The 8,682-nt window shown below is 44.6% G+C and overlaps 1 pseudogene; it reads left to right on the top strand.

The window, feature by feature from the left end:
* Positions 1-6,653: 6,653 nt before the first annotated feature.
* Positions 6,654-6,934, top strand: LOC101338531 (small ubiquitin-related modifier 2-like; annotated as a pseudogene).
* The last annotated feature ends 1,748 nt before the right edge of the window (positions 6,935-8,682 follow it).

The raw sequence follows: 8,682 nt of genomic DNA, 5'->3' as shown, positions 1-8,682 counted from the left end.
TTTAAGATGGCGGGCGGGCCGCGTGCAGAGACGCTGCGCCCTGCTCCGTGATCAGGGGCGGGAGCAGCAGCTGCGCCTGCAGACGGCCCCGCCCCTCCCCGCCCCTCCCCGCCCCTCCCCGAGGACGGGACCCCTGCAGAGCAGCCTCGCCCACCGCCTGACTCAAGATCACGTACTCCAGAGCCTCCTTTCATTGGCGCCAGTGACACCGGCAGGAGGACCCTTGTCGGGGCCGGACTAGGAGGCTGGGTAACAAGATCTCAGATGGAATTTCAGAAGTGATGTGGAAAGTTTTCTTCCTCACTCAGGAGGGACCACGATGTCCCAGAGAGGAGCCCAGCCCCGAGAATCCAAGTAGCAATGGAACCAATGTGGGAAAGTCCAAAAGTCTGGGAACCCTCCAGCGTGGGCTCTCTGGAGAAGGAGGGAGGTAGGAGAAGCGCCTGGCACAGCGGGCGGGGCAGCCCCTTCAGTTGTGAACCTGAGCTCCACAACCCGGCAGTCCAAGCCGAGAAGTTAATCTGAAGGCAAACCAATTCTCAACAGACAACAATCCAAGAACCAAAGAGTTCCAGCCATCCAGAAGCCAAATCACAAGGAGCAGTTAATCCAGGAGTGGAGCCAAGGCCAAAGCCACACCGAGGTCGGAAGGGCAAGGTATCCTCAAAGCGGAGCAGGACAAATGTAGACCAGGAGCGATTCTCAAATCCACAAGCCAGGGGCCCACACCTGTGGCTCACAGTGGAGACACACTAGATGCCTTTTAGCTGGCACAATTAAACCTCTTTCATATGCAGAGTGAGAGAAAACCACATTCTGGTGCGGCCAGCACACCTGCTACCCCACAGGCAGGTGCCTTGGGACGAGCAGTGAGTGGGAGCAAGGGCTCTGCTGTTCCTGCGGGCAACCTCTGCATCTGAGCAGCACACCTTGTGAGCATCTTGCCATCTGGAAGTGATTTTGTTGATCTAGATCCATACTTTTAAATAAAAAATGGCTCCTGAATGCAGGCCAACCACTGCATCTGATGCTCAGTACTCCCCCACCTCCCCCACTCCAAGCAGTCAGTTCCAACACAGGAGGGGAAACCAGCTCTTTCTCACTGAGAGGTGTCATTCATTGTAACTTGAGGTGATATAAGGATTTTCAAGGTTAATGTTAACTGTGTAAATTTTACTGTATGGACTGACCGGACAACCTAATGTCCACTCTACGTTGGGCTCGTATGAATGCCGGGAGGGGGTGGCAGATCCCAAAGGTAAAAAGCACAGTCAGATTTGCAACAGGGACATTTAAATCTACCTAGAGCTACATGGAATCCGTAGGGTTTAGGGGAACAAAATCTACCGAAGTCAAAGCAGAATGGGTACTACCCTTCAATGACGGAAGGACAGTCTTTTCAACAAATGGTGTTGAGAAAACTGGATATTCACATGCAAAAGAATGAAGTTGGACCCTTACATTATACCCTATATATAAAATAACCCAAAATGGATCAAAGACTTAAACCTAAGAACTAAAAATATTAAACTTTTAGAAGAAAGCCTAGGAGAGAGCTTATTACATAGGATTTGGCAATGATTTCTGATATGACACCAAAAGCACTGGCAACAAAAGAAATAATAGGAAAATTGGACTTTATCAAAATCTAAAACTTTATGCATCAAAGGACACTATCAACAGAATGAAAGGCAGCTCAAAGAATGGGAGAAAATATTTGCAAATCACCTATCTGTTAAAGGATTAATATCCAGAATATATAAAGACCACCTAAAACTAAAAGACCAAACAAACAAAAAACCGTTAAAAAATGGGCAAAGGACTCGAATGGCCATTTCTCCAAAGATACACACATGGCCAATAAGCACGTGAAAAGATGCTCAACACACAATGCAAATCAAAACCACAGTGAGATGCCACTTCACGCTCACTAGGACGGCTGTCATTTTAATAAAAGGAGGGGTGGAACAGAGAAAAGCAAGTGTGGACAAGGATGTGGGGAAATTGGAACTCTGGTGCTTTGCTGGTGGGAATGTAACCCCTGTGGAAAACAGTGCGACAGGTCCTAATGATATTCAACACATAATTACCATACCATCCAGCAATTTCATTTCTGGTTTATACTCAAAAGAATTGAAAAGGGGGACTCAAAAAGATATTTGTACACCCACATTCATAGCAGCATTATTTACAATAGCCGAAAGTTGGAAACAACCTAAGTGTCCATCGAGAGATGAATGGATAAAGAAATTGTGGTGTAAACATCTAATGGAATAGTATATAGGCGTAAGAAGGAAAGACGTTCTGACACATGCTACACCATGAATGAACCTTGAGGACAATATGCTCAGTGAAACAAGCCAGACATGAAAGGACAAATAGATGAATCTGCTTAAATGAGGTACCTCGAGGGGTCAAACTCATAGAGACAAAAGGTAGGAAGATGGTTACCAAGGGCTGGGGGAGGAGATAGGAAGTTAGTATTTAATGGAGACAGTTTTTCTGTTTGGGAAGATGAAGAAGTTGTAGAGATGGATGGGGGTGATGGTTGTGTAGTAATGTGAATATACTTAATGTCATTGAACTAGACACTTAAAAGTGATTAAAACAGTACATTTAATGTTAATATATATTTTACCACAATAATAAAAAAGGAATTGTACTATGTAACCAATAGGCCTCCCCCTGCCCCCCAGGAAAGCTCCGATCTCTAAATCCCCTGGGCCTGCAGTGCTCTTGGCCCAGCGAGGACTGGAGCAGAAACCCCACAGGACTGAGCCCGGAGGTGGCGGGCACAGTCTCGTCCAGAAGATACGGGGAAGGCAGAGGCTGTGGAGAGAAGGCGAGACGGATGGGGCCTTTGAGACTTTACTCCTGACCCTGACTTTCCCTGAGATGAATTTGCTCATCCAATGGCTCCCCTTCCACCAGCCAGTTTCTCCTAAACCCCTCAACTGCTTTTCTATGTCTGCTGCCTCAGACCATCTCTTATGTCAGGTGTCAGTCTCACATTCTGCCCGGCTCCTTTTCCTCCGTCCACTTCTGAGGTCTCTGCTCCTGACTCAGGCTTGTGCGGAAGGATTCTAGCGCATCCTGACCACGACTTGGAAAGGCCATCTGTCAGTCAGTACTCCTGCCTCAGCATCCGTCTCATCCACCACCCGGGAGGGGCTGCGTGTGCATCCTGCATGGTGGTCGATGGCGCTCACGGCTTCTGGTCCATTAGGGGTGGAAGGGTTCCAGCCTGCGCGTGGCAGCAGCAGGTTGCTTATCGGCCCCACCAGGGAAGGATTCCGGGAATGCTCCTCGTAGTTCCCTGAGCGCTCAGGACAGGGCACAGTGGAAGGGAAACGCTTCTCTCTGGGCCCTCTGCTCTGTCCTGTGCCAGCTTCCTTCTCCTCCCTGGCCCTAAGGAGACAATGCCTGGCAGAGAGTCGCCCCACGAGGCAGCTTTCTCGCCTGATCTTTTAGTGGAATTGTCTGTTTAAACAGTCATCCTTCTGTACCCCAGATCTCCCAATGCGTCCTTTTAGTCGTGACCTCCAATACCGCGGCACGACCACACAGTTTCACCCCAGAGCACCTCCTGTTATCCGGGCAGCAAGATCCTACTGAGCACATCGTATTCACTTTTACCCATCCTTTAGCAGCTGTGATGTATGCAAATCTTCATCTCTAGTGCTACCAAAATCCAAGATCCCCAAAGCAAATGTGGGCAATGGCTGGAATTTCCCTACCCTCTGGGCAGCAATTTTTGGGAACCATAACAGAAAAGAACGAGAAAGGGCCTGGATTCTACCTGCATCTTAAAACCAACAGCTGAATGCAGCCCTGACGCCTCATTTTGACGTGCTACCAGGTTTGAATCATGCTGACACTGCCCCACCTCTCAGCTATAATAATGGGGTTTTGAATGGTTGGACTGCAGCCCCAGGATTAAAGTCGAGCTGAGTAACGTGGTATTGAGTTAAGGCATGCCCACAATAAAGAGACTGCTCTTCACTGTGGAAACCAAAGCATAGGCAGAGTTATTTTTGCTCATGGCGAGTCCTGTCTTCAGATCTATTGCTAAAAGGGAAATAAGCCCTTCTCCTGTTTGTTCTTTTAAAAGCGCCATCTCTAATATAAGGACCTTCCCACCTCTAGAAACTCAGCATTAAAATGATATCTTTGGGGCTTCCCTGGTGGCGCAGTGGTTGAGAGTCCGCCTGTGGATGCAGGGGACATGAGTTCGCGCCCCGGTCCGGGAAGATCCCACATGCCGCCGAGCGGCTGGGCTCGTGAGCCATGGCCGCAGAGCCTGTGCGTCTGGAGCCTGTGCTCCGCAACTGGAGAGGCCACAAGAGTGAGAGGCCTGCGTACCGCAAAAAAAAAAAAAAAAAGAAGGTAAAATGATATCTTTGAAATTTGCCATAAATAGTGCAAATATTTTCCCAAAATGATCTTGACTATGAGCAAGGTAACACAGCAACAACCACCACCCTTCCCAATGCCAACTAAAAATATTTTAAGTAGTTTTCTCACTATTCCAGCCCAGGGTCTTCCACCCATCCTATCTGCAATGCAAAGCAGAATTTTTAAGACTATGAACTCCGTGATTCAGACATACCTGAATTCACATCCCAGCTCTGGAAGTTACTGTGGGGTGTGGCAGTTATAAAATATGTCATCCGAATTTAAACACTCCTCAATGAAGAGCTGACATCTGTGCTCCCTGCTCTTCAATCTAGGTTCTTTGACTGCTTGACCAAAAAATGCAACAGAAGTAATGGTACCAGTTTCTAGCCCCAGGCCCCAAGAAACTAGCAGCTTCTACTGCCTGTCTCTTGGGGTGCTCCTCTCCTTCTTGAAACCTGGTCACCATGCTGTGAGGAAGCTGAACAGCCCACGGAGACGCCTGTGATGAGTGGTCCCATGTTCTCAGGCCCGTGGACCCAGCTGAGCTCCCAGCCAATAGCTAGCCCTGTGAGGGGAGCCGTCTTGGAAGTGGTCATCTAGCCCCTAGGCGACTAGGAATAATGCTGCTGTGAACGTTTATGCACAAGTTTTTGTGTAGACATACGTTTCCATTTGTCTTGGGTATATACTTGGAAGTGGAATTGCTAGATCACGTGATAACTCTGTGCTTGACCGTTTAAGGAACTGCCAACCTCTTTTCTGCCATGGCTGCACCATTGTACATCCCCACTAGCAATGTACGCGGGTTTGCCAACACTCTATTATCTGTCTTTGTGATTATAGCCGTCTTAGCATGTAAGTGTTACCTCCTTTTGGTTTTGACTCGCATTTCCCTGATGGATGATGATACTGAGCATCTTTTCAAAACGTGCTTATTGGCCCTTTGAAAATCTTCTTTGGAGAATGTCCACTCAGATCCTTTGCCCATTTTAAATTGGGTTATATGTGGTTTTACTACTGAGTTGTTCTTTATATATCCTAGATCTCAACCCTTTATCAGATACATGATTTACAAATGTTTTCTCCCATTCTGTGGGTTGTCATTTTTTACTTTCTTGATGCTATCCTTCAAACCACAAAAGCTTTTAACTTTGATAAAGTCTAATAGATCTATGTTTTCTTTGGTTGCCTGTGCTTTAAGTGTCATATCTAAGAAACCATTGCCTAATCCAAAGTCACAAAGATTTACACCTTTTTTTTTTTTTTTCCTGAGAGTCTTATTGTCTTAGATTAGGTTTCTGATCCATTCTGGGTTAGTTTTTGTATATAGAGTAAGGTAGGGCATCCAATTTCATTCTTTTACATGTGGCTATCCAGTTACCCAAGAACCATTTATTGAAAAGACTATCCTTTTCCCCCATTAAATGGTCTTGGCACCCATTGAAAATCAATGAACTGCTACTGTGAGGGTTTATTTCTGGACTCTCAATTCTACTGCATTGACTTATATGTCTGTCTCTATGCCAGTAACACACCATCTTGATTACTGTAGCTTTATAGTAAGTTTTGATTTTGGGAAGCGTGAGTCCTCTAACTTTGTTCTTCTTCAGGATTGTTTTGGCTACTCTGAGCCCCTTGCACTTCCATATGAATTTTAGCACCATCTTGTCCATGTTTGAACGAACTCAGCTGGAATTTTGATGGCAGTAAATGACTGTGGATCACTTTGGGGAGTGTTGCCATCTTGACAATATTAAGTCTTCTGACCCTGAGATATCTTTCCATTTATTTAGGTCTTCCTTAATTTCTTTCAACGATGTTTCGCAGTTTTCAGAGTGTAAGTTTTGCACTCCTTTTGTTAAATTCATTTCCCAGTATTCTATTCTCTTTGGAGCTATTGTAAGTGAGCAGTTCCTGTTTCTCAGCTGATGGAGAAGTCCTTCCATGCTAAGAGCTTTGTCTGACACAGGTGTTTCAGTTACCTGGGAGTTTCAGACTTCTCTGGTTAAGTCTCAGCTATTTCATAATTAATGAACTGGAAATAAACTCCATAATAAAGATCTTCCCCTGCCCTGGTCTAACAGGTTCTAACTAAATTTATGTTCTCAAGGGACTTATTTTTTATTTTAGAAAATCCCCTTTGACTGATTGCTACCTCCTCCTTCTGCCACTACTGGTGCTGCTCTGTGCTTGTTTGGTGCCAATCCTGGTACCTTTTTTGTGAAGCAGCCACTGAGAAGGCTCCAGAGGTTACCATGGCCAATGAAGAGCCCCAGGAGGGAGTCAAGACAGAGGACCACAATCACGGTAACACGAAAGTGGTGAGACAGGATGGTTCTGTGGTGCAGTTTGAGATTTGGAGGCATAACCACGTTTGACGAAAGCCTATTGTGAATGACAGGGTTTGTCCATGAGGCAGATCAGATTCTGATTTGATGGGCAGCCAATCAACGAAACAGACACACCTGCACAGTTGGAAATGAAGGATGAAGATACAGCTGATGTGTCCCAATAGCAGACAGGAGGTGTCTACTAAAGAGAGAACCTGCTGCTTTACTCCAGAACCAAGAAGTCATTCTGAGTTAGAAAACCACGATTTGGTTCCGCCGCATCGTGACTGCTGCCGTACAGTTTTCTCTAGTCTTTCATTTTCCCCTCCCCCACTCCTTTGTTGTACATTCAGTAATGGAGGTATGTGCAGAGGAATATTGATTTTTTTTTAACTAAATGGCCAATGGTACATATTGATCAACATCACAAGGAGATGGGATGGGGGGAAATACTGCTTCTGTGAAAATAGTCCCTTTCTCCATTATTGGCATGCTCATTCAGCTCATCTCTTTATATGCCAGTAAGTTCTTTTGATTTCCCTGTTTAACGAGAAAAGAATAATGTAAAAATTATTGCATACTTTGTTCGATTGGAGAATTTTAATGATTTCATTTTCATTTCAAAACCAAGAACAATTTTATAACTTTTTTGTATGTAGCTGTTATAGGTAGGACAATCTGTCTTTAAGCAAGGATAAATGACTGTAAAAGAAATGAATTCTAGATAGTTTTCCCCTTCAGGTCAAGCATCTTGTTGTTTAAATAAACTTCGTGGGTTTCTTTTAAATGCTTTTTTACTTCTGCTTCTCAGCTCAAGTGTGTAATTAACAGGAAAATGGAAAGTTGCTCACTATGCTTTCTTCAGATCGCTGTTAAATGACCTTATTTTAAGGAAAACTAAGGCAGAAATCCTTCCCCAGATGCTCTTCTTGGGAAGAATTTTACTCCTCGGGCTATTTCTGAATGTGCTTTCAGCAAAAAGATTTTCAGTCACAGCACATGTGATTTTCAAGTTTCTTCTTTGCTGGGAATAATTAGAAAAATCACAAAATGGAGTTCAGAAATAGAAAAGAAAGATGATGTGAAGGAAGAGCAGTGGGAATTCTGCCAGAAGCCTTGGGAGGAACAAAGGGAGCTGAGAAAGGCCTCTTGCCTCCGCCAGCGCCTGCCTGGGGAGGATGCAGCCCTCAAGGGGCTCCGGTGCCCACTGGGTGCAGCATTGCAGTCATCCCAGCCAGAGTGGGACCAAAGTGGGCTTCTCTCTAAGAAAAAATTTCAAACACACAAAATAAAAAGGAATTAAGTATTTGTCACAATGAACAAATACAGTGAAACCCCCTATGACCCCATCACCCCAGATTCAACAGTCATCAACTCATGGCCAAATTGGTGTCTTCTATAAACCGACTAATCCCCCACCCCAACCCCAGGTTATTTGGAAGCAAATCCCAGACATTATATTATTACACCCATAAACCTTTTTTTTTTTAACATCTTTATTGGAGTATAATTGCTTTACAATGGTGTGTTAGTTTCTGCTTTGTAACAAAGTGAATCAGCTACACATATACATATATCCCCATATCCCCTCCCTCTTGCGTCTCCCTCCCACCCTCCCTGTCCCACCCCTCTAGGTGGTTACAAAGCACTGAGCTGATCTCAAACCTTTTTTTTAATTGAGAAATTTCTTGATATTTCTTCATGAAGTAGTAAGCAGAATTAAAGAAATATACAGTCTAAAAGAGTCAAAATGATCCGAAAATTTTTGTGACAATTACACATCTATAGCCAAAATAAAAAGTTTTTAATAAACCACTTAAAAATTTTTGCTCAGTAATTTATCTGAAATTGAACAGATATGAGGATAACTAGGATAATGCCACTTTGTGCTTCTCCAAAAAAATTGTCATCCTTGTAAAACAGTGGTTTGGTTCTGCAAGATTCCGCAAATTTT

Source organism: Tursiops truncatus, chromosome 13, assembly GCF_011762595.2.
Source record: "Tursiops truncatus isolate mTurTru1 chromosome 13, mTurTru1.mat.Y, whole genome shotgun sequence".
Taxonomy (NCBI): Eukaryota; Metazoa; Chordata; class Mammalia; order Artiodactyla; family Delphinidae; genus Tursiops; species Tursiops truncatus.
The sequence above is the reverse complement of the archived record's forward strand: the minus strand, read 5'-3'. Positions and strand labels throughout refer to the sequence as shown.